The following is a 22,022-nucleotide window of genomic DNA, read 5'->3' as shown; positions in this document are numbered from 1 at the left end:
TGACCCTTGTCATCACAATTCTCCTTGCACTTGTCAGCACAATGCGCCTTGACACTTGTCATCACAATGCTCCAAGCCATTGTCATCACAATGCTCCATTACCTTTGTCGTCAGAATCCTCCATGACACTTTGCATCACAATGCTCCATGCCATTGTCATCACAATGTGCCATTATATATGTCATCACAATGCTCCCTGACACCTGTCTTTACAATACTACATGACCTGGTCATCACAATGCTCCACGCCCTTGTCATCACAATGCGCCATTCCAACTGTCATCGCAATAATTCTTGAAACTTATTAGACCAATGCTCTATGCCCTTGTCATCACAATGCTCCATGCCCTTGTTATCACAGTGCTCCATGACCCCTGTCATCACAATGCTCTTTGACTCCAGTCATCACAATGCTTCATGACCTATGTCATCACAATTGTCCATGCCCTCGTCATCAACAGTCTCTGTGACCTTTTTAACCACAATGCTCCATGAACTCTTCATAACAATGCTCTTTGACCCTTTTCATCACAATGCTCTATGCCTTTATCAGCACAATGCTCCATGACCCTTGTAATCACAATGCTCCATGAACGCTCTCATCACATTGCTCCATGCCCTTCTCTTCACAAAGCTCCATGACAAATGTCATCAGAATGCTCCATGGCCTTCTCATCACAATGTTCCATTCCCTTGCCATGACAATGCTCCATTACCCCAGTCATAACAATGCTCCATGACCTCTGCCATCACGATGTTCCATGGCTTGTCATCACATAGCTCGATGACCCTTCTCATCACAATGCTCCAAGAACCCTGTAATCACAATGCTCTATGCCCTTTTTCATCACAATGATCCATGAATCCTGTCATCACAATGCACCATGCCCATCGTCCTAATGTTTCAGGCTATTGTCATCACAATGAAATCAAAATGTTCCATGACCTCTGTCATAACAATGCTCCAAACCCTTGTGAACACAATATTCCATAACACTTGTCATCACAATGCCCCATGTGGCTCGTCATCACAATTATCCATGGACTTCTCATCACAATGCTCCATGACGTTTGTCATCACAATGCTCAACACACTTGTCATCAAAATGCTCCCTGACACTTGTTGTCTGTTTGCTCCTTGAACCCTGTCATGACAAGGCTCCATGCCATTTTCATAACAATGATCCATGCCATTTTCATCACAATGCTCCGAGACCCATGTAATTTCAATGCTCCATGCCCTTGTCATCACAAAGCTCAATGACGCATGCCATCAGAATGCTCCTTGTTCTTCTCCTCACAATGCTCCATGCCGTAGTCATCACAATGTTCCAAGACCCCGGTAATCACAATGCTCCATGCCCCTTTTCATCAGAATGCTCCATGAGACTTGTCATCACAAGTCTCCTGGTCTTCTCATCACAATGCTCCAGGACCTTGTTATCACCATACTCCATTCCCTTGTCAACACAATGCTCCATGACCCCTGTCATCACGATAATCCATGATCATTTTCAGCCCAATGCTCCACGACCTACTCATCACAATCCTCCATGGCCAATATAATCACAATGCTTCATGACCACTGTCATCACAACACTCCATGACACCTGACAACGCAATGATCCTGGACTCTTATCATCACAATGCTCCATTCCCTAGTCCTCACAATGCTCCATGACCCCGGTAATCAGAACACTCCATGAACATTTTCAGCCCAGTGCTCCATGACCCTTGTCATCAAAATGATCCATTCCCTTGTCATCCCAATGCTCCATGACCCCTGTATTCACTATGCTCCGTGACGCTTGTCATCACAGTGCTCCATGACACATGTCATCACAATGCTCCATGCCTTTGTCAGCAAAATGCTACATGACCTTGTCATTACAATGCTCTATGCGCTTGTCATCACAATACTCCATTTCCATTGTCATCACAATCCTCCATGAATATTGCGATCACATTGCTTCATGTCCTTGTCATCACAATGCTCCATGCTCCTTGAAATCAAAATGATCCATGACCTCTGTCATCACAATGCTCCAAACCCTTGTGATCACAATGTTCCATAACACTGGTCATCACAACGCTCCATGATGCCTGTCATCACAATACACCATACCCTTTTCATCATAATGGTCCATGACCTTTGTGATCACAATTCTCAATACACTTGTCATCACAATGCTCCCTGACACTTGTCGTCAGAATGCTCCTTGAACCCTGTCACGAAAAGACTCCATGCCTTTTACATCACAATGCCCCATGCCGTTTTCATCACAATGCTGCATGCCATTGTCATCAAAATACTCCACAAGCTTGTCATCAGAATGCTCCATGACCCTTGTCATCACAATTCTCCATGCACTTGTCAGCACAATGCTCCCTGAACCTTGTCATCACAATGCTCCAAGCCATTGTCATCACAATGCTCCATTACCTTTGTCATCAGTATCCTCCATGACACTTGGCATCACAATGCTCCATGCCATTGTCATCACAATGGGCCATTACAAATGTCATCAAAATGCACCCTGACACATCTCTTAACAATACTGCATGACCTGGTCATCAAAATGCTCCATGCCCCCTGACATTACAATGTTTCATAACACCTGTCATCAAAATTTTCCATAAAACTTTTCATTAAATTGCTCCATGACCGTGTCATCAGGATGCTCCCTGCCCTTCTCATCACAATGCACAATGCCCTTGCCATCAAAATGCTCCTGACCTTTGTCATCACAAAGATCAATGACACTTGGCATCACACTGCTCCAAGTCATTGTCATCACAGTGCTCCAAGAATGCTCTCATCACATTGATCCATGCCTATGTGTTCACAAAGCTCCATGACACATGTCATCAGAATGCTCCATGGCCTTCTCATCACAATGCTCCATGTCCTTGCCATCACAATGCTCCATTACAACAATAATAACAATGCTCCATGACCCCTGCCATCACAATGTTCCATGGTCTTGTCATCACAAAGCTCCATGACCCTTCTCATCACAATGCTCCAAGAACCCTGTAATCACAATGCTCTATGCCGCTTTTCATCTCAATGATCCATGAACCCTGTCATCACAATTCACCATGCCCATCATCATAATGCTTCATGCTATTGTCATCACAACAAAATTAAAATGCTCCATGACCTCTGTCATCACAATGCTCCAAGACCCCTGTAATCACAATGCTCCATGCCCCTTTTAATCAGAATGCTCCATGAGACTTGTCTTCACAAGTCTCCAAGGACTTCTCATCACAATGCTCCAGGACCTTGTCATCAACATGCTCCATTCCCTTGTCATCACAATTCTCCATGACCCCTGTCATCACAATAATCCATGAATATTTTTAGCCCAATGATCCACGACCTTCTCATCACAATGCTCCATGGCGAATATCATCACAATGCTCCATGACCACTGTCATCACAACACTCCATGACACATGACAACACAATGATCCGGGACTCTTCTCATCACAATGCTCCATTCCATAGTCATCACAATGCTCCATGACCCCTGTCATCACAACACTCCATGAACATTTTCACCCCAGTGCTCCATGACACTTGTCATCACAATGATCCATGCCCTTGTCATCCCAATGCTCCATGACCCCTGTATTCACAATACTCCGTGAAGCTTGTCCTCACAGTTCTCCATGACACATGTCATCACAGTGCTCCATGCCTTTGTCAGGAAAATGCTACAAGACCTTGTCATTACAGTCCTCTATGCGCTTGTCATCACAATACTCCATTTCCATTGTCATCACAATCCTCCATGAACCTTGGGATCACATTGCTTCATGCCCTTGTCATCACAATGCTCCATGCTCCTTGAAGTCAAAATGATCCAAACCTCTGTCATCACAATGCTCCAAACACTTGTGATCACAATGTTCCATAACACTTGTCATCACAACGCTCCATGATGCCTGTCATCACAATACTCCATGCCCTTTTCATTACAAAGCTCCATGACCTTTGTCATCACAATTCTCAATACACTTGTCATCACAATGCTCTATGCCTTTCTCAGCACAATGCTCCATGACCCTTGTCATCACAATGCTACATGCGATTTTCAGCACAATGCTCCTTGACACATGTCATCACAATGCACCATGCGCTTGTCATCACAGTGCTCCACAATCTTGTCATCACAATTCCCCATAAAATTTGTCATCACAATGCTCCATGCACTTCTCATCAAAATGCTCTCTCACCACTGATATCACAATGCTGCATCAGTTTTGTCACAATACTCCGTCACCCCTGTCATTACAATGTTCCATGACTCCTGTCATCACAATGCTACATGCACTTATCATCAAAATGTTTGATGACCCATGACATCACAATGTTCCATAACACCTGTCATCAAAATGTTCCATGACACTTTTCATCAACTTGCTCCATGACCCTGTCATCACAATGCTCCATGCCCTTCTCATCACAATGAACAACGCCCTTGTGATCAAAATGGTCCATGAAATTGTCGTCACAAATATCCATGACGCTTGGCATCACAGTGCTCCATGTCATTGTCATCACAGTGCTCCATGAACACTCTCATCACATTGCTCCATGCCCTTGTCTTCACATAGCTCCATGACACATGTCATCAGAATGCTCCATGGCCTTCTCATCACAATGCTCCATGCCCTTGCCATCACAATGCTCCATTACACCTGTCATAACAATGCTCCATGACCCCTGCCATCACGATGTTCCATGGCCATGTCCTCACAAGGCTCCATGACCCTTCTCATCACAATGCTCCAAGAACACGGTAATCACAATGCTCTATGCCCCTTTTCATCTCAATGATCCATGAACCCTGTCATCACAATGCACCATGCCCATCATCATAATGCTTCATGCTATTGTCATCACAAAGAAATCAAAATACTCCATGACCACTGTCATAACAATGCTCCAAACCCTTGTGATCACAATATTCCATAACACTTGTCATCACAAAGCCCCATGACGCTCGACATCACAATTATCCATGGTCTTCTCATCACAATGCTCAGTACACTTGTCATCAAAATGCTCCCTGACACTTGTTGTCTGTATGCTCCTTGAACGCTGTTATGACAAGGCTCCATGCCTTTTTCATCACAATGATCCATGCCCTTTTCTTCACTGTGCTGCATGCCATTTCATCACAATGCTCCAAGACCCATGTAATCACAATGCTCCATGCCCTTCTCATCACAAAGCTCAATGACGCATGCCATCAGAATGCTCCTTGGTCTTCTCCTCACTATGCTCTATGCCCTTTTCATCACAATGTTCCAAGACCCCTGTAATCACAATTCTCCATGCCCCTTTTCATCAGTATGCTCCATGGGACTTGTCTTCAAAAGGCTCCATGGTTTTGTCATCACAATGCTCCAGGACATTGTCATCACAATGCTTCACGACCTTCTCATGAAAATTTTCAATGGCCCTTGTCATCATAATGCTCCAAGCCCTAATCATCACAATGCTCCATTATATTTGTCATCACAATCCTCCATTACATTTGGCATAACAATGCTCCATGCCATTGTCATCGCAATGTACCATGACATATATCATCACAATGCTCCCAGACACCTGTCTTCACAATACTCCATGAACTTATCATCACAATGCTCCATGCCCTTGTCATCACAATGCACCATGCCCACTCTCAGCACAATAATCTATGAAACTTGTCAGACCAATGCTCCATGCCCCTGTCATCACAATGCACCATGCCCTTGTCATCACAGTGCTCCATGACCCGTGTCATCACAATGCTCCTTGACTCTAGTCATCACAATTCTTCATAACGTTTTTCATCACAATGGTCCATGCCTGCATCATCACAAGGCTCTGTGACCTTTGTAACCAAAATGCTCCATGAACTTTTCATCACAATTCTCAGTGACCCTTTTCATCACAATGCTCCATGTCTTTGTCAGAATAATGCTCCATGACCATTGTCATCACAATGTGCCATGCGCATTTCATCACAACTGTCCACAACCTTGTAACTGCAATGCTCCATAAACCTTGTAATCACAATGGTCCATGCACTTCTCATCAAAATGCTCTCTCACCAGAGATATCACAGTGTTCCATCACTAGTCATCACAATACTCCCTCACCCCTGGAATCATAATGATCCATGACACTGTCATCACAATGTTACATCCACTTATCATCACAATGTTCCATGACCCCTGCCATCACAATGTTCCATAAGCCCTGTCATCAAAATGCTCCATGACCCTTTCCATCCCAAAGCTCCAAGACCCCTGACATCAGAATGTTCTATAACCCCTGTCATCTAAATGTTCCATTACAATTTTTATCAAATTGCTGCATGAACCGGTCATCAAAATGCTCCCTGCCCTTCTCATCACAATGCACCATGCCCTTTTCATCAAAATGCTCCATGACTTGTCATCACAAAGCTCCATGACTCTTGGCATCACAATGCTCCATGTCATTGGCATCACAATGCTCCATGTACCCTCTCATAACATTGCTCAATGCCCTTGTCATCACAAAGCTCCATGACATTGTGATCACAATGCTCCATGACCTTCTAATCACAATGTTCCATGCCCTTGTCATTACAATCCTGCATGACCCATGTGTCACAGTGTTCTGTGCCCTTGTCATCACAATGCTCCATACCCACTCTCATCACAATAATCCATGAAACATTTCAGACCAAAGTTCCATACCCTTCTCATCACAATTCTCGATTACCCCGGTCATAACAATGCACCATGAACCCTGCCATCACAATATTCCACGGCCTAGTCATCACCAGGTTCCATGACACTTCTCATCACAATGCTCAAGACCCCTGAAATCACAATGCTACATTCCCTTGTCATCACAAAGCTCCATGACGCATGTCATCAGAATGTTCCATGGCCTTCTCATCACAATGCTCCATACCGTTGTCATCACAATGCTCCAAGACCCCTGTAATCACAATGCTCCATGCCCCTTTTCATCTCAATGCTTCATGAAACCTGTCATCACAATGAAGCATGCCCATCATCATAATGCTTCAGGCTATTGTCATCACAATTAAATCAATATTCTCCATGACCTCTGTGATCATAATGCTACAAACCCTTGTGATCACAATGTTGCATAACACTTATCATCACAAAGCTCCATGACACTTGTCATCACAATGCTCGATGCCCTTCTAATCACAATGCTCCATGCCCTTGTCATTACAGTCCTGCATGACCCATGTATCACAGTGTTCCGAGCCCTTGTCATCACAATGCTCCATGCCCACTCTCATCACAATAATCCAAGAAACATTTCAGACCAAAGTTCCTACTCTTCTCAGCACAATGCTCCATTACCCCGTCATAACAATGCACCATGACCCCTGCCATCACAATGTTCCACGGCCTAGTCATCACAAGGTTCCATGACACTTCTCATCACAATGCTCAAGACCCCTGAAATCACAATGCTACATTCCCTTGTCATCACAAAGCTCCATGACGCATGTCATCAGAATGTTCCATGGCCTTCTCATCACAATGCTCCATGCCCTTGTCATCACAATGCTCCAAGACCCCTGTAATCACAATGCTCCATGCCCCTTTTCATCTCAATGCTTCATGAACCTAGTCATCACAATGAACCATGCCCATCATCATAAAGCTTCAGGCTATTGTCACAACAATTAAGTCAATATTCTCCATGACCTCTGTGATCATAATGCTCCAAACCCTTGTGATCACAATGTTGCATAACACTTATCATCACAACACCCCATGACGCTCATCATCTCAATTATCCATGGTCTTCTCATCACAATGCTCCATGAACTTTGTCATCACAATGCTCAATACACTTGTCATCACAATGCTCCCTGACCCTTGTCATCAGTATGCTCCTTGAACCCTGTCATGACAAGGCTCCATGCCTTTTTCATCACAATGATCCATGACCTTTTCATCGCAATCCTCCAAGATCCCTGTAATCACAATGCTCCATGCCCTTGTCATCACAAAACTCCATGACGCATGTCATCAGAATGCTCCATGGCATTCTCATCACAATGCCCCATGCCCTTGTCATCACAATGCTCCAAGACCCCTGTAATCACCGTGCTCTATGCCCCTTTTCTTCAGAATGCTCCATGAGACTTGTCATGACAAGTCTCCATGGTCATCTCATCACAATGCTCCAGGACCTTGTCATCACCATGCTCCATTCCCTTGTCATCACAATGCTCCATGACCCCTGTCATCACAATAATCCATGAACATTTTCAGCCCAATGCTCCACGACGTTCTCATCACAATGCCCCATGGCCAATATCATCACAATGCTCCATGACCACTGTCATCACAACACTCCATGACACCTGACAACACAATGATCCGGGAGTCTTCTCATCACAATGCTCCATTCCCTATTCATCACAATGCTCCATGACCCCTGTCATCACAACACTCCATGAACATTTTCAGCCCAGTGCTCCATGACACTTGTCATCAAAATGATCCATGCCCTTGTCATCCCAATGCTCCATGACCCTTGTATTTACAATGCTCCGTGAAGCTTGTCATCACAGTGCTCCATGACACATGTCATCACAATGCTCCATGCATTTGTCAGCAAAATGCTACAAGACCTTGTCATTACAGTCCTCTATGCGCTTGTCATCACAATACTCCATTTCCATTGTCATCACAATATTCCATGATCCTTGGGATCACATTGCTTCATGCCCTTGTCATCACAATGCTCCATGCTCCTTGAAATCAAAATGATCCATGACCTCTGTCATCACAATGCTCCAAACCCTTGTGATCACAATGTTCCATAACACTTGTCATCACAACGCTACATTATGCCTGTCATCACAATCCTCCATGCCCTTTTCATTACAAAGCTCCATGAACTTTGTCATCACAATTCTCAATACAATTGTCATCACAATGCTCCCTGACAATTGTCATCAGAATGCTCCTTGAACCCTGTCACAAAAAGGCTTCATGCCTTTTTCATCACAATGCCCATTCCATTTTCATCACAATACTCCATGCCATTGTCATCAAAATACTCCACAAGCTTGTCATCAGAATGCTCCATGACCCTTGTCATCACAATTCTCCATGCACTTGTCAGCACAATGCTCCCTGAAACTTGTCACCACAATGCTCCAAGCCATTGTCATTACAATGCTCCATTACCTTTGTCATAAGAATCCTCCATGACAATTGGCATCACAATGCTCCATGCCGTCGTCATCACAATGGGCCATTACATATGTCATCACAATGATCCGTGACACCTGACTTAACAATACTGCATGACCTGGTCATCAGAATGCTCCATGCCCTTGTCATCACAATGCGACATTACAACTGTCATCGCAATAATCCATGAAAATTATTAGACCAATGTTCCATGCCCTTGTCATCACAATGCTCCATGCCCTTGTTATCACAATGCTCCATGACCCCTGTCATCACAATGCTCCGTGACTGCAGTCATCACAGTGCTTCATGACCTTTGTCATAACAGTGGTCCATGCCCTCATCATCAACAGTCTCTGTGACCTTTTTTACCACAATGCTCCATGAACTTTTCATCACAATGCTCTTTGACCCTTTTCATCACAATGCTCTATGCCTTTCTCTGCACAATGCTCCATGACCCTTGTCATCACAATGCTCCATGCGCTTGTCAGCACAATGATCCTTGACACATGTCATTACAATGCACCATGCGCTTGTCATCACAGTGCTCCACAATCTTGTCATCACAATTCCCCATAAAATTTGTCATCACAATGCTCCGTGACTCCAGTCATCACAGTGCTTCATAACGTTTGTCATCACAATGGTCCATGCCCGCGTCATCACAAGGCTCTGTGACCTTTGTAACCACAATGCTCCATGAACATTTCATCACAATTCTCTGTGACCCTTGTCATCACAATGCTCCATGCCTTTGTCAGAACAATGCTCCATGACCATTGTCATCACAATGTGCCACGTGTATTTCATCACAACTGTCCACAACCGTTTCATTGCTATGCTCCATAAACCTTGTAATCACTATGGTACATGCACTTCTCATCAAAATGCTCTCTCACCAGAGATAGCACAATGTTCCATCACTAGTCATCACAATACTCCCTCACCCCTGGAATCACAATGTTCCATGACCCTCTCATCACACTGCTACATCCCCTTATCTTCAGAATGTTCCATGACCCCTGCCATCACAGTGTTCCATAACCCGTGTCATCAAAATGCTCCATGACCCTTTCCATCCCAAAGCTCCAAGACCCCTGACATCACAATGTTCTATAACCACTGCCATCAAAATATTCCTTTACACATTTTATCAAATTGCTGCATCACCACGTCATCAAAATGCTCCCTGCCCTTCTCTTCACAATGCACCATGCCCTTGTCATCAAAATGCTACATGACTTGTCATCACAAAGCTCCATGACCCTTGGCATCACAATGCTCAATGTCATTGTAATCACAATGCTCCATGAACCATCTCATAACATTGCTCAATACCCTTGTCATCACAAAGCTCCATGACACCTGTCATCACAATGCTCGATGCCCTTCTCATCACAATGCTCCATGCCCTTGTCATTACAGTCCTGCATGACACATGTTTCACAGTGTTCCGTGCCCTTGTCATCACAATGCTCCATGCCCACTCTCATCACAATAATCCATGAAACATTTCAGACCAAAGTTCCATACCCTTCTCATCACAATGCTCCATTACCCCTGTCATAACAATGCACCATGACACCTGCCATCACAATATTCCACGGCCTAGTCATCACAAGGTTCCATGATACTTCTCATCACAATGCTCAAGACCCCTTATATCACAATGCTCAATGCCCTTGTCATCACAATGCTTCATGACTTGTCATCACAAAGATCCATGACCCTTGGCATCACAATGCTCCATGTCATTGTCATCACAATGCTCTATGAACGCTCTCATCACATTGCTCCATGCCCTTGTCTTCACATAGCTCCATGACACATGTCATCAGAATGCTCCATGGTCTTCTCATCACAATGCTCCATGCCCTTGCCATCACAATGCTCCATTACACCTGTCATATCAATGCTCCATGACCCCTGCCATCACGATGTTCCATGGCCTTGTCATCACAAGGATCCATGACCATGATCATCACAATGCTCCAAGAACACTGTAATCATAATGCTCTATGCCCCTTTTCATCTCAATGAACCATGAACCCTGTCATCACAATGCACCATGCCCATCATCATAATGCTTCATGCTATTGTCATAACAATGAAATCAAAATGTTCCATGACGTCTGTCATAACAGTGCTCCAAACCCTTGTGATCACAATATTCCATAACACTTGTCATCAAAATGCCCCATGACGCTCGTCATCACAATTATCCATGGCCTTCTCATCACAATGCTCCATGACCTTCGTCATCACAATGCTCAATACACTTGTCATCAAACTGCTTCCTGACACTTGATGTCTGTATGCTCCTTGAACCCTGTCATGACAAGGCTCCATGCAATTTTCATCACAATGCTCCATACCCTTTTCATCACAATGCCCCAAGACCCCTGTAATCACAATGCTCCATGCCCTTGTCATCACAAAGCTCAATGACACATGACAACAGAGTGCTCCTTGGTCTTCTCCTCACAATGCTCCATGCCCTTGTCATCAAAATGTTCCAAGACCCCTGTAATCACAATGCTCCATGTCCCTGTTCATCAGTATGCTCCATGAGACTTGTCATCACAAGGCTCCATTGTTTTGTCATCACAATGCTCCAGGACATTGCCATCACAATGCTTCCCTACCTTTTCCTGAAAATTTTCAATGGCCCTTGTCATCATAATGCTCCAAGCCCTAATCATCACAATGCTCCATTATATTTGTTATCACAATCCTCCATTACATTTGGTATCACAATGCTCCATGCCATTGTCTTCGCAATGGACCATGACATATTTCATCACAATGCTCCCTGACAACTGTCTTCACAATACTCCATGACCTTATTATCAAAATGATCCATGCCCTTGTCATTACAATGCACCATTCCCCCTCTCATCACAATAATCTATGAAAATTGTCAGACCAATGCTCCATGCCACTGTCATCCCAATGTTCCATGCCCTTGTCATCACAATGCTCCATGACTCCACTCATCACAATGCTTCATAACGTATGTCATCACAATGGTCCATGCCCACGTCATCACAAGGCTCTGTGACGTTTGTAACCACAATGCTCCATGAACTTTTCATCACAATTCTCTGTGAAACTTGTCATCACAATGCGCCATTCCAAATGTCATTGCAATAATCCATGAAACTTATTAGACAAATGATCCATGCCCTTGTCATCACAATGCTCCATGCCCTTGTTATCACAATGCTCCATGACCCCTGTCATCACAGTGCTCCGTGACTCCAGTCATCACAATGCCTCATGACCTTTGTCATGACAATGGTCCATGCCCTCGTCATCAACAGTCTCTGTGACCTTTTTAACCACAATTCTCCATGAACTTTTTATCACAATGCTCTTTGACCCTTGTCATCACAATGCTCTATGCCTTTCTCAGCACAATGCTCCATGACCCTTGTCATCACAATGCTCCATGCGCTTGTCACCCCAATGCTCCTTGACACATGTCATCACAATGCACCATGCGCTTGTCATCACAGTGCTCCACAACATTGTCATCACAATGCTCCATAAAATTTGTCATCACAATGCTCCATGCACTTCTCATCAAAATGCTCTCTCACCACTGATATCACAATGCTACATCACTATTTGTCACAATACTCCCTCACTCCTGTCATCACAATGTTCCATGGCTCCTGTCATCACAGTGCTACATGCACTTATCATCACAATGTTCGATGACCCCTGAAATCAAAATGTTCCATAACACCTGTCATTAAAATGTTCCATGACACTTTTCATCAAATTGCTCCATGACCCTGTCATCAGAATTCGCCCTGCCCTTCTCATCACAATGCACAAAGCCATTGCCATCACAATGCTCCATGACCTTTGTCATCACAAAGATCCATGACCCTTGGCATCACAATGCTCCATGTCATTGTCATCACAATGCTCCATGAACGCTCTCATCACATTGCTCCATGCCCTTGTCTTCACATAGCTCCATGACACATGTCATCAGAATGCTCCATGACAGGGGCTTCCTTTGTGCCGCAGTGGTTGAGAGTCCGCCTGCCGATGCAGGGGATACGGGTTCGTGCCCCGGTCTGGGAGGAGTCCACATGCCCTGGAGTGGCTGGGCCTGTGAGCCATGGCCGCTGAGCCTGCGCGTCCGGAGCCTGTGATCCTCAATGGGAGAGGCCACAACAGTGAGAGGCCCGTGTACCGCAAAAAAAAGAAAAAAAAAATGCTCCCTGACACTTGTTGTCTGTATGCTCCTTGAACCCTGTCATGACAAGGCTCCATGCCGTTTTCATCACAATGATCCATGCCCTTTTCATCACAATGCTCCAAGACCCATGTAATCACAATGGTCCATGCCCTTATCATCACAAATCTCAATGACGCATGCCATCAGAATGCTCCTTGGTCTTCTCCTCACAATGCTCCATGCCCTTGTCATCACAATGTTCCAAGACCCCTGTAATCACAATGCTCCATGCCCCTATTCATCAGTATGCTCCATGAGACTTGTCATCACAAGGCTCCATGGTTTTGTCATCACAATGCTCCAGGACCTTGTCATCACAATGCCTCACGGCCTTGTCATCAAAATTTTCAATGGCCCTTGTCATCATAATGCTCCAAGCCCTAATCATCACAATGCTCCATTATATTTGTCATCACAATCCTCCATTACATTTGGTATCACAATGTTCCATGCCATTGTCTTCGCAATGGACAATGACATATTTCATCAGAATGCTCCCTGACACCTGTCTTCACAATACTCCATGACCTTATTATCACAATGCTCCATGCCCTTGTCATTACAATGCACCATTTCCACTCTCATCACAATAATCTATGAAACTTGTCAGACCAATGCTCCATGCCACTCTCATCACAATGTTCCATTCCCTTGTCATCACAATGCTCCATGACCCCTGTCATCACAATTCTCCATGACTCCAGTCATCACAATGCTTCATAACGTTTTTCATCACAATGGTCCATCCCGCATCATCACAAGGCTCTGTGACCTTTGTAACCACAATGCTCCATGAACTTTACATCACAATTCTCTGTGAAATTTGTCAGCACAATGCTCCATGTCTTTGTCAGAACAATGCTCCATGACCACTGTCATCACAATGTGCCATGCGCATTTCATCACAACGATCCACAACCTTGTCATTGCAATGCTCCATTAACCTTGTAATCACAATGGTCCATACACTTCTCATCAAAATGCTCTCTCACCAGAGATATCACAATGTTCCATCACTAGTCATCACAATACTCCCTCACCCTTGTAATCACAATATTCCATGACGCTGTCATCACAATGCTACATCCCCTTATAATCACAATGTTCCATGACCCCTGCCATCACAATGTTCCATAACCCCTGTCAACAAAATGCTCCATGACCCATTCCATCCCAAAGCTCCAAGACCCCTGACATCACAATGTTCTATAACCCCTGCCATCAAAATATTACATTACACTTTTTATCAAATTGCTGCATGACCCGGTCATCAAAATGCTCCCTGGCCTTCTCATCACAATGCACCATGCCCTTGTCATCAAAATGCTCCATGACATTTGTCATCACAAAGCTCCAAGACACTTGGAATCACAATGCTCCATGTCATTGTCATCACAATGCTCCATGATCCCTCTCATCACATTGCTCCATGCCTTTGTCATCACAAAGCTCCATGACACTTGTCATCACAATGCTCGATGCCCTTCTCATCACAATGCTCCATGCCCTTGTTATTACAGTCCTGCATGACCCATGTATCACAGTGTTCCGTGCCTTGGTCATCACAATTTTCCCTGCCCACTCTCATCACAATAATCCATGAAACATTTCAGCCCAAAGTTCCATACCCTTTTCATAACAATGCTCCATTACCCCTGTCATAACAATGCACCATGACCTCTGCCACCACAATGTTCCACGGCCTAGTCATCACAAGGTTCCATGATACTTCTCATCACAATGCTCAAGACCCCTGAAATCACAATGCTCCATGCCCTTGTCATCACAATGCACCATGTCCACTGTCATCACAATAATCTATGAAACTTTTCAGACGAATGCTCCATGACCCTGTCATCACAATGCTCCATGCCCTTGTCATCACAAAGCTCCATTACGCATGTGATCAGAATGTTCCATGGCCTTCACATCACAATGCTCCATACCTTAGTCATCATAATGCTCTAAGACCCCTTTAAACACAATGCTCCATGCACCTTTTCATCTCAATGCTCCATGAACCCTGTCATCACAATGCACCATGCCCATCATCATAATGCTTCAGGCTATTGTCATCACAATAAAATCAATATTCTCCATGACCTCTGTCATCATAATTCTCCAAATCCTTGTGATCACAATGTTCCATAACACGTATCATCACAACACCCCATAACGCACATCATCACAATTATCCATGGCCTTCTCATCACAATGCTCCATGATCTTTATCATCACAATGCTCAATACACTTGTCATCACAATGCTCCCTGACACTTGTCGTCAGTATGCTCCTTGAACCCTGTCATGACAAGGATCCATGCCTTTTTCATCACAATAATCCATGCCCATTTCATCACAATGCTCCAAGATCCCTGTAATCACAATGCTCCAAGGCCTTGTCATCATAATGCTCCAAGACCCCTGTAATCACAATGCTCCATGCCCCTTTCATCAGAATACTCCATGAGACTTGTCATCACACGTCTCCATGGTCTTCTCATCACAATGCTCCACGACCTTGTCATCACCATGCTCCGTTCCGTTGTCATCACAATGCTCCATGGCCCCTGTCATCACAATAATACATGAATATTTTCAGCCCAATGCTCCACGACTTTCTCATCACAATGCTCCATGGCCAATATCATCACAATGCCCCATGACCACTGTCATCACAACACTCCATGACAGCTGACAACACAATGATCCGGGACTCTTGTCATCACAATGCTCCATTCCCTAGTCATCACAATGCTCCATGACCCCTGTCATCACAACACTTTATGAACAATTTCAGCCAAGTGCTCCATGACCCATGTCATCACAATGATCCATGCCCTTGTCATCCCAATGCTCCATGACCCATGTATTCACAATGCTCTGTGACGCTTGTCATCACTGTGCTCCATGACACATGTCATCACAATGCTCCATGCCCTTGTCATCACACAGCTCCGTGACATTTGTCATCACAATGCTCGATGCCCTTCTCATCATAATGCTCCATGTCCTTGTCATTACAATCCTCCATGACCCATGTATCACAGTGTACCGTGCCCTTGTCATCACAATGCTCCATGGCCACTCTCATCACAATAATCCATGAAATATTTCAGACCAATGCTCAATGCCCTTCTCATCACAATGCTCCATTACCTCTGTCAACAATGCTCCATGACCCCTGCCATCACAATGTTCCACGGCCATGTGATCACAAGGCTCCATGACCATTGTCATCACAATGTTCCAAGACCCATGTAATCGCAATGCTCCATGCCATTGTCATCACAAAGCTCCATGACACATGTCATCAGAATGTTCCATGGCCTTCTCCTAACAATGCTCCATGCCCTTGTCATCACAATGCTCCATACCCTCGTAATCACAATGCTACATGCCCCTTTTCATCAGAATGCTCCATGAGACTTGTCATCACAAGTCTCCATGGTCATCTCATCACAATGCTCCAAGACCTTGTCATCACCATGCTCCATTCCCTGGTCATCACAATGCTCCATAACCCCTGTCATCACAAGTCTCCATGACACTTCTCATCACAATGCTCCAAGACCCCTGTAATCACAATGCTCCATGCCCCTTTTCATCACAATGCTCCACGATCCCTTTCATCACAATGAACCATGCCCATCATCATAATTCTTCAGGCTATTGTCATCACAATGAAATCAAAATGCTCCATGACCTCTGTCATGACAATGCTCCAAACCATGGTGATCACAATGTTGCATAACACTTATCATCACAAAACCCCATGACGCTAATCATCACTATTATCCATGGTCTTCTCATCACAAGGCTCCATGACTTTGTCATCACAATTCTCAATACTCTTTTCATCAAAATACTCCCTGACACTTGTCGTCAGTATGCTCCATGAACTCTTTCATGACAAGGCTCCATGCCATTTTCATCACATTGATCCATGCGCTTTACATCACAGTGCCCCAAGAACCCTGTAATCATAATGCTCCTTGCCCTTGTCATCACAAAGCTCCATGATGCATATCATCAGAATGTTCCATGCACTTCTCATCACAATGCTCCAAACCGTTGTCATCACAATGCTCCAAGACCCCTGTAATCACAATGCTCCATGCCCCTTTTCATCTCAATGCTTCATGAAACCTGTCATCACAATGAAGCATGCCCATCATCATAATGCTTCAGGCTATTGTCATCACAATTAAATCAATATTCTCCATGACCTCTGTGATCATAATGCTACAAAGCCTTGTGATCACAATGTTGCATAACACTTATCATCACAAAGCTCCATGACACTTGTCATCACAATGCTCGATGCCCTTCTAATCACAATGCTCCATGCCCTTGTCATTACAGTCCTGCATGACCCATGTATCACAGTGTTCCGAGCCCTTGTCATCACAATGCTCCATGCCCACTCTCATCACAATAATCCAAGAAACATTTCAGACCAAAGTTCCTACCCTTCTCAGCACAATGCTCCATTACCCCTGTCATAACAATGCACCATGACCCCTGCCATCACAATGTTCCACGGCCTAGTCATCACAAGGTTCCATGACACTTCTCATCACAATGCTCAAGACCCCTGAAATCACAATGCTACATTCCCTTGTCATCACAAAGCTCCATGACGCATGTCATCAGAATGTTCCATGGCCTTCTCATCACAATGCTCCATACCCTTGTCATCACAATGCTCCAAGACCCCTGTAATCACAATGCTCCATGCCCCTTTTCATCTCAATGCTTCATGAACCTAGTCATCACAATGAACCATGCCCATCATCATAAAGCTTCAGGCTATTGTCACAACAATTAAATCAATATTCTCCATGACCTCTGTGATCATAATGCTCCAAACCCTTGTGATCACAATGTTGCATAACACTTATCATCACAACACCCCATGACGCTCATCATCTCAATTATCCATGGTCTTCTCATCACAATGCTCCATGAACTTTGTCATCACAATGCTCAATACACTCGTCATCACAATGCTCCCTGATCCTTGTCATCAGTATGCTCCTTGAACCCTGTCATGACAAGGCTCCATGCCTTTTTCATCACAATGATCCATGACCTTTACATCGCAATCCTCCAAGATCCCTGTAATCACAATGCTCCATGCCCTTGTCATCACAAAACCCCATGACGCATGTCATCAGAATGCTCCATGGCATTCTCATCACAATGCCCCATGCCCTTGTCATCACAATGCTCCAAGACCCCTGTAATCACAATGCTCTATGCCCCTTTTCTTCAGAATGCTCCATGAGACTTGTCATGACAAGTCTCCATGGTCATCTCATCACAATGCTCCAGGACCTTGTCATCACCATGCTCCATTCCCTTGTCATCACAATGCTCCATGACCCCTGTCATCACAATAATCCATGAACATTTTCAGCCCAATGCTCCACGACGTTCTCATCACAATGCCCCATGGCCAATATCATCACAATGCTCCATGACCACTGTCATCACAACACTCCATGACACCTGACAACACAATGATCCGGGAGTCTTCTCATCACAATGCCCCATTCCCTATTCATCACAATGCTCCATGACCCCTGTCATCACAACACTCCATGAACATTTTCAGCCCAGTGCTCCATGACACTTGTCATCAAAATGATCCATGCCCTTGTCATCCCAATGCTCCATGACCCTTGTATTTACAATGCTCCGTGAAGCTTGTCATCACAGTGCTCCATGACACATGTCATCACAATGCTCCATGCATTTGTCAGCAAAATGCTACAAGACCTTGTCAGTACAGTCCTCTATGCGCTTGTCATCACAATACTCCATTTCCATTGTCATCACAATATTCCATGATCCTTGGGATCACATTGCTTCATGCCCTTGTCATGACAATGCTCCATGCTCCTTGAAATCAAAATGATCCATGACCTCTGTCATGACAATGCTCCAAACCCTTGTGATCACAATGTTCCATAACACTTGTCATCACAACGCTACATTATGCCTGTCATCACAATCCTCCATGCCCTTTTCATTACAAAGCTCCATGAACTTTGTCATCACAATTCTCAATACAATTGTCATCACAATGCTCCCTGACAATTGTCATCAGAATGCTCCTTGAACCCTGTCACAAAAAGGCTTCATGCCTTTTTCATCACAATGCCCATTCCATTTTCATCACAATACTCCATGCCATTGTCATCAAAATACTCCACAAGCTTGTCATCAGAATGCTCCATGACCCTTGTCATCACAATTCTCCATGCACTTGTGAGCACAATGCTCCCTGAAACTTGTCACCACAATGCTCCAAGCCATTGTCATTACAATGCTCCATTACCTTTGTCATAAGAATCCTACATGACAATTGGCATCACAATGCTCCATGCCGTCGTCATCACAATGGGCCATTACATATGTCATCACAATGATCCGTGACACCTGACTTCACAATACTGCATGACCTGGTCATCAGAATGCTCCATGCCCTTGTCATCACAATGCGACATTACAACTGTCATCGCAATAATCCATGAAAATTATTAGACCAATGTTCCATGCCCTTGTCATCACAATGCTCCATGCCCTTGTTATCACAATGCTCCATGACCCCTGTCATCACAATGCTCCGTGACTCCAGTCATCACAGTGCTTCATGACCTTTGTCATCACAATGGTCCATGCCCTCGTCATCAACAGTCTCTGTGACCTTTTTTACCACAATGCTCCATAAACTTTTCATCACAATGCTCTTTGACCCTTTTCATCACAATGCTCTATGCCTTTCTCTGCACAATGCTCCATGACCCTTGTCATCACAATGCTCCATGCGCTTGTCAGCACAATGATCCTTGACACATGTCATTACAATGCACCATGCGCTTGTCATCACAGTGCTCCACAATCTTGTCATCACAATTCCCCATAAAATTTGTCATCACAATGCTCCGTGACTCCAGTCATCACAGTGCTTCATAACGTTTGTCATCACAATGGTCCATGCCCGCGTCATCACAAGGCTCTGTGACCTTTGTAACCACAATGCTCCATGAACATTTCATCACAATTCTCTGTGACCCTTGTCATCACAATGCTCCATGCCTTTGTCAGAACAATGCTCCATGACCATTGTCATCACAATGTGCCACGTGTATTTCATCACAACTGTCCACAACCGTTTCATTGCTATGCTCCATAAACCTTGTAATCACTATGGTACATGCACTTCTCATCAAAATGCTCTCTCACCAGAGATAGCACAATGTTCCATCACTAGTCATCACAATACTCCCTCACCCCTGGAATCACAATGTTCCATGACCCTCTCATCACACTGCTACATCCCCTTATCTTCAGAATGTTCCATGACCCCTGCCATCACAGTGTTCCATAACCCGTGTCATCAAAATGCTCCATGACCCTTTCCATCCCAAAGCTCCAAGACCCCTGACATCACAATGTTCTATAACCACTGCCATCAAAATATTCCTTTACACATTTTATCAAATTGCTGCATCACCACGTCATCAAAATGCTCCCTGCCCTTCTCTTCACAATGCACCATGCCCTTGTCATCAAAATGCTACATGACTTGTCATCACAAAGCTCCATGACCCTTGGCATCACAATGCTCAATGTCATTGTAATCACAATGCTCCATGAACCATCTCATAACATTGCTCAATACCCTTGTCATCACAAAGCTCCATGACACCTGTCATCACAATGCTCGATGCCCTTCTCATCACAATGCTCCATGCCCTTGTCATTACAGTCCTGCATGACACATGTTTCACAGTGTTCCGTGCCCTTGTCATCACAATGCTCCATGCCCACTCTCATCACAATAATCCATGAAACATTTCAGACCAAAGTTCCATACCCTTCTCATCACAATGCTCCATTACCCCTGTCATAACAATGCACCATGACACCTGCCATCACAATATTCCACGGCCTAGTCATCACAAGGTTCCATGATACTTCTCATCACAATGCTCAAGACCCCTTATATCACAATGCTCAATGCCCTTGTCATCACAATGCTTCATGACTTGTCATCACAAAGATCCATGACCCTTGGCATCACAATGCTCCATGTCGTTGTCATCACAATGCTCTATGAACGCTCTCATCACATTGCTCCATGCCCTTGTCTTCACATAGCTCCATGACACATGTCATCAGAATGCTCCATGGTCTTCTCATCACAATGCTCCATGCCCTTGCCATCACAATGCTCCATTACACCTGTCATAACAATGCTCCATGACCCCTGCCATCACGATGTTCCATGGCCTTGTCATCACAAGGATCCATGACCATGCTCATCACAATGCTCCAAGAACACTGTAATCATAATGCTCTCTGCCCCTTTTCATCTCAATGAACCATGAACCCTGTCATCACAATGCACCATGCCCATCATCATAATGCTTCATGCTATTGTCATAACAATGAAATCAAAATGTTCCATGACGTCTGTCATAACAGTGCTCCAAACCCTTGTGAT

Source organism: Mesoplodon densirostris, unplaced genomic scaffold (assembly GCF_025265405.1).
Source record: "Mesoplodon densirostris isolate mMesDen1 unplaced genomic scaffold, mMesDen1 primary haplotype scaffold_44, whole genome shotgun sequence".
In the NCBI taxonomy this organism is placed as follows: domain Eukaryota; kingdom Metazoa; phylum Chordata; class Mammalia; order Artiodactyla; family Ziphiidae; genus Mesoplodon; species Mesoplodon densirostris.
Note: the sequence above shows the minus strand (reverse complement) of the source record.